The sequence below is a fragment of the Amphibalanus amphitrite genome, unplaced genomic scaffold (genome assembly GCF_019059575.1).
Source record: "Amphibalanus amphitrite isolate SeventyFive unplaced genomic scaffold, NRLGWU_Aamphi_draft 002016F_arrow, whole genome shotgun sequence".
Classification (NCBI taxonomy): Eukaryota; Metazoa; Arthropoda; class Thecostraca; order Balanomorpha; family Balanidae; genus Amphibalanus; species Amphibalanus amphitrite.
Genome location: NW_024883509.1, coordinates 68,771 through 80,110, shown reverse-complemented (window position 1 = coordinate 80,110; position 11,340 = coordinate 68,771).

Below are 11,340 nucleotides of genomic sequence, written 5' to 3'. Positions count from 1 at the left end.
CTTTTGCTGTCAACGTAATTCAACTAAACAAGGTTATCGTTCCAATGCCAATGTATTTATTGCTGCAGAACATGGCCGGAATAATCATTATTTCTACATAATGCACGCAAAAAACGAACAATTTAAATGCGTGAAGCATCTTAACGTGCCACAATGAAACATTTGATATTGTTTCAGCTGGGATCCAAGACGGGTTTGATTCAGCGTTTCACCCAATCTTTAGTTTTCCTCACGGTTTCCTCACTCCTGCTGGACTATCTTTATTCTAACTTCTGGCGTTTCACCATCTTCATCCTCAGCCTTTTCATTCCTAAATAAGGGGGAAGTAGGAATTTCATCTTTCATACTCAACGCAGCCTAATAATGAAAAACACAAACAAATAATCACGGTGACTATAAATATGAACTTAGTATTAATATAATATTAACACAATATTAAGATTAAAGTGTAAAATATCAAATGAATATGATATTAACTGTTGCGCCGGTACGGCATGTGGTAAATCTCTTCCCAACCTTGGGCTGTGAAAATGCAGTTTTATTCACCTCGGTTTTTTGCTACGGACCTCGTGCCTACCGGCACTCGGTCCTCCGCACAAAAACCTCGGTGAATAAAACGCATTTTCCCAGCCCCGGTCGGGAATATATATTCTCAGACTGAATTTTGTATGACTACGAGCAAGCTTATCTCTGTCATACAGCTGACGCTTATAATAAAAACGAGGTCAAAAGTTGAAAGGGATAGGGAAACCACGAACGGGTGGCGTTGACAACCGGAAACCACAGGAGAGGGGGCGACATTAAGATTGGGAGGGTAGTGGGCCACCTTCGACTTTCGAGCCTGAGTGCCAACCAAACTGGGCCAGGGGCCGTTTGTATGCGTCCAACGTCATGGCACCATATCATTTGTCAGCACGGACGGCGCGCGACGCGGGTGACCCGGGGCGCTGTTTTGTGAGGCTCAGTGGCGTACCCAGGAATTTGCGAAGGACCAGGGCATTGGACGAGAGGGCGCCAATCAAGGAGGGCGCCAACAACAAGGAGGGCGCCACATATCTGAAACTTGAATGTGTCAATTATGTTCGTACACGTGCGGAACGAACATAACTGACATACTGGACAGAGGGGCGCCACCCACCATCATCTAGGAGCGCGACGCTATCGATTGGAGGGGCGCCAATACTGGACAAAGGGGCGCCACCGGCCCACCATATCGTCTAGGAGGGCGCCACTATCACCAGAGGAGCGCCAATACTGGACAGAGGGGCTTCGCCATCAACTAGAAGCGCGCCGCTATCGACTGGAGGAGCGCCAACACTGGACAGAGGGGCGCCAGTCACTGAGGGCGCCGGGGACGATGAGCCAAAGGGACAGGGCATGCACGGAATGTCCTGTATGTGCGTACGCCACTGGTGAGGCTCATTCAGCCCTATCGACCGGCCCATTAACCGGTAAAACGGCCGGCGAATTTGGCGCGGCCGGTGTAATATGGCGCGCAAGCACGAGCGACGCGTGGGTGGTACCCACGGACCGGCTCAATCGCTGTCGACGTTTTTGTCACCCTCTGTCCGATCATATCAGCCGGGTGAAACAGTCGGCTTCCTGTGTCCGAACGCCCCCGCGGCCGTTTTTCGGCTGTTCAGAGGTGATGGAGTAAAAACGGCACGAGGGAGTTAGTCGATTTAACCGCTGACAAAACGCACCGATACAAACGCGATTCGTGTCGAGTGGCGGCGCCGATTTAATTGAACTCGGTAATCAGATTCTTATCGCGTGCGTGAGCCGACATAATGGCAACGCGTTGGCGAACGACTGTCAATTGGAACATAATTTAATTAGTTTGTTTAACGAGCTATCAGATGTGTGGATTCACGTTAGTGGCCTTGGGCCCAAAACGCGCCCCGCGGAACGCAGCCTTCGGCCAGATTTCTAACAACGACACGGTGCACATTCCATTGGCTGGCAAACCACTTTGCATGCCGTCCGGGCGCGACCATGACTTGTGTGGTCATTTGCGTCCGTTTCGGACTTCTGTCTTGTAATTATCGGTGGAATTATCCCGGGCGATGCAATTTATCGGGACACTACCATACATGGCTGCATTTCAATTTTGCAGCCGCCAGTGTGGGTCATGGCAAATGCCTCTCATGAGCCCGAACAAGGATAAATCATTAATTGATGAACCTGAATGCCATTCGAAGTGCCAGATTCCTGATAGCCGCGCCAGTAGCTTGGCATCGACTGCAGTTGTCTTTTGAAGGAGCGACTCGGACTCTCAATCGATGTTAACCGTGCTTTACATACAAGGATCACTATCTTCCCTTTCTTCTCTCCATGGCAAGCCTCGAAAAGAAATCATCAACATTCAGTGAACATGTCATAAGTCTGGTGTCTCTTATCTGAGGGTCACTCAGAAATGCATCGCTATTTTCATACCATAAATGTCTTGCCAAGACATATCGAATTATTGTATCGTTTCTTCAATATCCTACCGTGCTGTCATTGCCAATTGGTTTATTTATCATTTAGTTCCTGGTTGTTAGTTTTCTCTTTGACGTCTGTTCCGAGGCTCGGATTCAAAAATGACATCACATGTCTACAGCCATTCAGTTGAATCGGTTACCTGCAGAGCATGGCTCGAAATTCTGCGTCCTATCTTTTGAAAATCTGTCAGCAATGGAACGCAATGCTCGCAGTGTATGTAGCAATTCGAGTGATGCGTCTTACTTGATGCTTCTGATTATGTATTCATCTGGAGCTCATCCGTCGAGCATGACTATGCGTCGTCGTGTCCCTAACAGTGTGCGATTTCGTTCGCGATAACCTGTCTTGTCTAGACTGCTGGTGACTGGCGGAGTTTAATGGAATGCACTGGAATGGAAATGGCACTGTCATTATCATCTGTTCAGTGTATGCGTGTGTTTTTGCAGCCGGTTGTGCTGAATTCTACTCTTTTTAAACATTTTAACGCTATCTTTTAAACATTATTTTTTAAACATTATCTTGATGTGTGTGTATGTGTATGTGTAATGATTGTGTGCCACTGGGTCTTGTATGTAGTATGCACCAACGATGGTGTAAAGTAAACGGCATTTTTATTATTATTATTTAACGGCTATGAGGCTGGAGGCTGCTCACATATTGGTGATTTCACATATTGGTGTTCACCAATTGACTATGTATCACAGACAGTGGCGTAGCCAGAAATCGGCGAAAGGGGGGGGGGCATGGTGCTCGAGGGGGCGACTTTGTCCCTTGAGAGGGGCGCCATTGTGAGCTAGTGTCAGGGGCGTCAGTCTAAAATGTAACGTCATATATTCATACATGATTTACTAGATGTTGCAAAATACGAGGATAAGAACCAGGTTTCGCTGTTTTTTCCATAAAATCCAATTAATGCAATTTGCAGCCCGGTGTTTTTTTATCAAAAACATTGATCTTTATGCATGCACGATGTAGGAAACGAGCTCAGGCTACGGACATTTTATTCTCAAAATACGCACCCATGCGAATTCGAAACGGTAAAATATACGTTGATCGATAAGCACAATCTTTATTCTTTGCAAAAAGAATAAAGATTGTCACTATATGGTACAGTCTCACGCCTCAACCATCTGGCATCATGCAGTCAAGTTCACTCACTGATCCAAAGTGACCTGTGAACTGCAGCCTCTGGTCAACCGGGGTGGCCGTGCTTGGAATCTCAGACCTATATGTAGGATTCACGCTGCGACTAATTGCCTTAATTGAGTCAAGGAAAGACTTGAACATTTAAGACTATGATATCCACCATGAGATCCAAACTCATTGTCACACCAGCAGCGACTGCAGTCAGAGGCGACCGAACGCTGACACGTTCTGGATTTTTTTCTCCACAAATCACCTTTACCATTCGATGTCTAGTGCGCGAAGCCCCTACTTGTGGACATGCATGACTGCATGATGCCAGATGGGTGAGGCGTGAGACTGTACCATATAGTGACACGAAGGTTTATGATGTCTTCGGTCGACGTAGTATAGAAGACGACTTTTGATGATGAGTGTGCATGATCGACTTTGAATAAGCGCCATAGACACTTGCTGATCTCACCGAACATTCGCCTTGCGTAAACCCCAGACCAAATATCTACATTGAGGGCGAGGTCAATTTTGTGACCTCTCATTACCTATAAGTTAACCCGCGCCGTGCTGGTGGCCTGTGTTTTCCGTGTCGTGCTGGGGGGGGGGGGGCGGGGCGTTTTCACGCGCCCCTCTAACTCGGCTCCTGGGCCACGTAGCGACACGCGGTAAGGGGCAATCGAAAGAGCGTAAAAAGAATGACGGAAAGACTTTGTTCAAGTTTAGGTCAGGTCAAAGGTTAGGTCACCAGAGGTAATCAAAGGTCAAATTTAGTCCATTCCAACAATTTTGGAAACTGCCAACGGCTAACTCGGGAACCAATATAGCTACAGCCCCGCGGAAAAGCGCATTCGAAAGCTCTTTTACAGACCTTTCTGAATATTGCTCTCAGATTTGATATCAGGTCAACGGTTTAGCCTCCAGAGGGCAAAAACTCCAAAAATAACAGATTTTATGAAAAACGTTTTTCTGCAATAACGTTTGGCTCAAGAGGGTGACGATAGTTAATTTGCCTGCATTGTGTTCCTCTCGTCAAGACGCGTCAAATGAACTATACGTTGACCTTGAAAGGTCATTTTGAAAATTTGACCTCAGGTCAAGGTCATGCTGCATATAGGTCGATCTGTATCGTCGAGCTGACCACATCTGACATGTTTTCACAGCTTTAGCACGTCTCTTTCAAAGGTTAGCAAAAAAAAAAAACTGCCGGCGACCGTTTATGACCTGAGATGACCTCAGGGGCACACAGAAGGGTCACAGATGTTTTTCCGATTAGTGTGCTATTTTTACCCATGAACCGATGTTTGAGAGGGTTTTGCACGACATTCGTCCAAAAGAGGCGCATTTTACTTTTTAATCGTTAATTTCCAAAATCAACACGTATGGCCTTTCACTAAACGAAATAGAGAAACTTCTTACACATGTGCTGACAAACAACTTCATTCGTTTTGGGACTGATTTTTACAAACAAACGGAGGGCATAGCAATGGGGAACAGGCTTGCGCCACCGTTAGCTATAGTTTTCATGCACAACCTAGAATCTAGCTTTGTAAAGAAAGTACTTGTTAGGCCGAGCATCTTACTAAGATATATTGACGATTACTTCGGAGTATGGGTACATGGCATTGAAACTTTACTTGAGTTTTATGAGAATATCAACAGCTTTCATCCAAAAATCAAGTTCACCTTAGAGCACACGTACCACACAGGCAACATCTCATTTCTTGACACTATGGTTACGGTTCATCCCAACGGCACTTACACAACAGAGCTGTTCATCAAACCCATGACTGCCCCTATCATTTTAAATTATGAATCGGCTCATCCCATGAAAACTAAGCTAGGTGTCCTCACTTCCCAAACGAAACGAGCGGTCCAGGTATCCTCTTCCCCATCTGCTGTGCAACGCAGCCTGGACAAAATCAAGCACCTCTTCCTAGAAAACGGATATCCTGAGCACATCATTGACCGAACTTTTAAAAACAACAAAAAACGAAAGGCACAACATGATAGGAAAAACGCTCAATCAGGGCAGATGACTTATATGAGGCTCCCTTACGTCAATGAAACAGTGTGTCATCGAGTCAATGGCATTATCAGGGCATCTAAGCTTAACCTTAGGGTGGCTTGGCAGAGTGGACCCACGGTGAAAAGCAAACTGGTCAGATCTGCCCTTCAGCCTCCGCTTTGCCGCGGCAAAACCCGGTGTCACACGTGCCCGAACGGTCTTCAGGGGAAATGCCACATAAAAAATGTCGTATATAAAATTACTTGTAAAACATGTCGGGACAAACCTTATATTTACATCGGAGAAACGTCGCGACCGGTTCGTGAGAGATTTAACGAGCACCTTTCTGACGCCAGACTAAGAAGACTAGGTACCGGACTTGGTGAGCATGCCTTAGATAGACACCCGACACTTAGTCACAAGGAAATGAACAACAACTTTCATATACACTGTAAAAAATATTGACTAGCCCCTCGTCAAATGATTCTCAACGCTAAATGTCGGGGGTACAGACTAGTTTTGCATCCTACTTTTGACACACGGTGCGAGCCCCTGGCTTGTTTTGTGTTCGTCAGATGACAGTTACCAGGTGTCGGTTAGTTTTTACCACGTCCCAAAAATAGCTGGAGCGTTTCTGCCTTGTTTTGGAAGCAGGTCCTCGTTAATGCTGTGTATGATAACAACCTACCTAGTAACAATAATAACGAAAAACAATGTCAAAACGAGGGCGGCTTGTTTAGTGACGATGCTCAAAAGAAGCATCGTCTTGTTCCTACTTAACGAATGAAGCTCAAACTAGGTCAAAACTAACGTATTGCTCAACCCATAGTCAGATGACCAGCAGATCCTACGCCGCCCAATCCAGTCATCGAATTTGCCAGCGAATTCGTTTGAAGACCATCATATTATTAAATATCGGTGGTAGAAAATGTAAAAAATGTAAAAACATGACCTTATTTCCTCGATAATTGCCAAAACTAATGCTGTACAAATATATACTTTATTTGAAAGATGTAATATTTCGACCACAGGTCTTTTTCAAACAGTTTCAAATTAGAAAAGATACCATTTCCATTTGCCGCATTTCCAACTGCCTTTCAACAAAAATTTTATGGTTGAATCGTGCCCACTAGCTCACTCGCACCACTCATGAAATATTTGGCTAGCCAAAAAATAGCATCACATAGGGCACCTATTTTTCAAAATACATAGTTTCAGCCGTACGAGATAAGTAAGTATTAACATACCGACTGACCATAACACAAAACATCCTACAGGCCTTCGCCATTATTTCTCACAATTTCGTCCAAAGTCACCCAGCTGTCTACAAGGCATAATAGATGCAGCATGCCAGCAACTATCATATGCTGTCCACTGTCCAGTGTCCAGGCTTTTACACATTTACGTGTCTATCCGTCCAGTATTCACATAACACCGTAACACCAGAATGGAATACAAAGAAAGCAAAGATGGGCATAATTGGCATACTCGCATTAACATACCTATAGCGTTCAATGCCATAACATATAGCGTTCGATGCCCATAATCAATAACACACATAGTCCACCCTCCCCCCCCCCCTCCCACACACACACAAACACTATCTAGCTTTGAACGCGTGAACATACGCAGTACCTAGTGCACAGTAAACATATACAGTACACATTTACACATACATCGGCGTTGTTCCTAGCATTGTTTACCTTACAAAATAGGCCAAGACGATACATTACTGTTGAGTTCCGGACGGTTCTTTCTTATCAGCAGCGATTCAGCTATTTTACGGTCTGGATGGTCTTTAGACTTGTACAATATTTTAATTTTGAGCGGAGCAGACGTCCCATCTACGATACTGTCACCGTGTTTCTCCGTAAAGTGATCACCCAACGGAGTGTCAGGGGTCCTGTTGGTCATGTCGCGCACGTGTTCATTGAACCTGAGGCGCAATGGCCGTTTTGTCTCTCCGATATAAACACCTTCCCTGTCATTTTCCCCGCAGATCCCACACCTGATTTCATATACCACATGTGGTATATGAAATCAGGTGTGGGATCTGCGGGGAAAATGACAGGGAAGGTGTTTATATCGGAGAGACAAAACGGCCATTGCGCCTCAGGTTCAATGAACACGTGCGCGACATGACCAACAGGACCCCTGACACTCCGTTGGGTGATCACTTTACGGAGAAACACGGTGACAGTATCGTAGATGGGACGTCTGCTCCGCTCAAAATTAAAATATTGTACAAGTCTAAAGACCATCCAGACCGTAAAATAGCTGAATCGCTGCTGATAAGAAAGAACCGTCCGGAACTCAACAGTAATGTATCGTCTTGGCCTATTTTGTAAGGTAAACAATGCTAGGAACAACGCCGATGTATGTGTAAATGTGTACTGTATATGTTTACTGTGCACTAGGTACTGCGTATGTTCACGCGTTCAAAGCTAGATAGTGTTTGTGTGTGTGTGGGAGGGGGGGGGGAGGGTGGACTATGTGTGTTATTGATTATGGGCATCGAACGCTATATGTTATGGCATTGAACGCTATAGGTATGTTAATGCGAGTATGCCAATTATGCCCATCTTTGCTTTCTTTGTATTCCATTCTGGTGTTACGGTGTTATGTGAATACTGGACGGATAGACACGTAAATGTGTAAAAGCCTGGACACTGGACAGTGGACAGCATATGATAGTTGCTGGCATGCTGCATCTATTATGCCTTGTAGACAGCTGGGTGACTTTGGACGAAATTGTGAGAAATAATGGCGAAGGCCTGTAGGATGTTTTGTGTTATGGTCAGTCGGTATGTTAATACTTACTTATCTCGTACGGCTGAAACTATGTATTTTGAAAAATAGGTGCCCTATGTGATGCTATTTTTTGGCTAGCCAAATATTTCATGAGTGGTGCGAGTGAGCTAGTGGGCACGATTCAACCATAAAATTTTTGTTGAAAGGCAGTTGGAAATGCGGCAAATGGAAATGGTATCTTTTCTAATTTGAAACTGTTTGAAAAAGACCTGTGGTCGAAATATTACATCTTTCAAATAAAGTATATATTTGTACAGCATTAGTTTTGGCAATTATCGAGGAAATAAGGTCATGTTTTTACATTTTTTACATTTTCTACTATTTATGAACATGTTCCTCGCACAAGCACTAACCTCATTAAAAATATCGGTGGTCTTCAAACGAAATCTCTTACCAGTTTGATGACGAATTCATCCGGCCCATTCCAAAAACGCTCAAGATAAAATGAAAGTGTATTTCTGAAATAATATGCTTTCTTGCAATGCGCCTTTCGTATATCAAGCGAACCTTTCACTTCCAGCGCCCGTTAACAGTTATCAATCGAATCAGAAGCATGCACATATCGATAGATCTGAACCTAAGAACACAGAAGACATTTTGTAGAGTACCTGTCTGAGCCTATGCAGTGGAGCCCGTGAGCCGCCCAACCGCAGCTGCCTCATGAACTTGATGATAGGTCTGAACCTCAGATTGGCCAGAGCTTGGCCGTCAATAACCAGCTTATTTATATCCACAGTTGTAGTGACTTAGGGTTTGGAATTTGCCAAACCTAAGTTTTGATTACCAAGAGAAGTTTTGTACTTCTTGCACTTGCCTTTTCTTCATAACTTTGGCGGAAATCGTCGTAGTGAAACTTCAGTGATCCGTTAGCTGTCGGTTCTTGAGAGAGTTGGCCAGGCCGGACACCGGGGGCGGCTCCACAACTTTTGAAAAATTAAACCAAAGTCCTATTGCACTGCATGGAGAGCAATTCATTTAAAATCGCTCTTGTTTCCCCCCCCCCCCTCGACAACTTTGCAAACGTCTCTGCGCGATTTAGTTGAGAATAATGGCTTATGGCAAGTTATTGAATCAGAACGTCGATCACTGCAGGTCATATATCGGCAAGCAATTCTTCGTAACTAGACACTGCACAAATGGAAACGATACAGGTTTGCCCAGTGATAAACACTCGCACTGCACAGACGCGCGCACCTCCGACCGAACGCGGCACGGCACAGCGCAACTGGCGCCGGGAAGCCGGGAACGCATTAAGTGAAGGATTCACAGGTGCGCAACTTTATTGCGAACAATAAAAACCTACCGCAAACGATTAAAAAAAAAGTTTTAGGGCAATCGGAAATACAAATGTATTGACTTATAGAAATAAAATTGTCATTCACCTTCCAAATAACCCAACAATTTATTTGCCGTAAAAAGTGTCTGGAAATGGAAAGTTGCTAACATGATTCAGCAAGTAGGGAAACGCAGCAGCTACCTGGCGAATAATCTCAGGCTGGTTTAGTGACGAGTGCATTGCTACGGCTTGTTCCTCACCCTTCACAGATTACTATGACAAAACTACCCCTAGTATTTTGATCATCCTGAGGCTGGCTTTCACCTAATAATTTGATGAGGGTCTTCCTCGTTTCGGATTGAGGCGAAAACAAACGTCAAACAACCTTGATAGTTAATTCAGCACTTCAAAACAAAGGTACACCTAGGGTATCATCACAATACCGGATCATAACGACCTGGATAGTTCTCAGCCTGTAAGCTAACTAAGCGGTAACTAGTCAAGTGGTAGGTACCGGAAGCATTGACAACCTGGTGACTGTTTCGAGACCCTTGTTTTGACACATAGCTCGTCAATATTTTTTACAGTGTAGATATTTTGAGCAGAAACCGTGACGTGGCTGACAATAAAATTGATGAATCTATGAAAATCCGTGATATCAACCCAAACTTAAATACCTTCACACAGTCCTGGCCAATCGTTTAGGTTGTTGTGACTTTTGGTAGGTTACGAACCAGAAAGTAGTATTCATTTTTTGTTACTTGCATGGTGTGATATCTGTTTGTATGAGCGCTTGATTATATACTAGGTCGTTCAATAAGTAAGGTAAAATCGCATTCATTTCAGTACACCTTTGGTGTAACGACATGAAACTTGCAACATATGTTAACTGAAATCTTGTCTTCAAAGTGGCTATAAGCATTTGGTAGCAGGTCCCATCGGTCAGCCACCCCAGCCTTCAGAACTCGCACCTACTTCCAATCACCGTTCAGGCGCACGTGCTTATCTCAGCACTCTACCAAACACTGAAAACCGCTAGGAAAACTCCTTAATGATGTTTTTTTTACCATGTCTTTTTATTTTCTTGATTGCCTCATCCGTAAAAAAGTTATTCCCGGAAACAGAACGTCTTCCGGCGATCCGAACAGCTTGAAGCTGGACGGCGCCAGATCAGGGCTATACTCCAGCATTCCTGTACCGAAAGATCAAAGCCGCCCCCGCACTGATGCATAGTCGGGCATCTTTCTGTTGTTGAGTGAACTCTTTTGGTATCCATCCCAGGCAGACCTTGAAAATATTTAACGTATCTGATGACGCCTGTAGCTGATTCGACAGAACACTTCACTCCGTAAATGAAGTCAGTCACGCGGATGCTTTGGGTCTCCATCATCACCTTGCTGACTTCACGGATGGTGCCAGTTCCAGAGGGTCCTGCAGGCATAGGTCTGCCCGCCGTAGAATTTTGTCTCTTACACTGCCGTATCACTACCCACTGCCCACCACTAAGCATTGTTAATGGCCATATGGCGTCATCAGGGTACAATTTGCTGCCGTCGCCGGTATTGAGATGAACTCGAGGCTCACCTGACAAAACGGCACTTCCCAAACGGAACGGTGCTGCATCGAT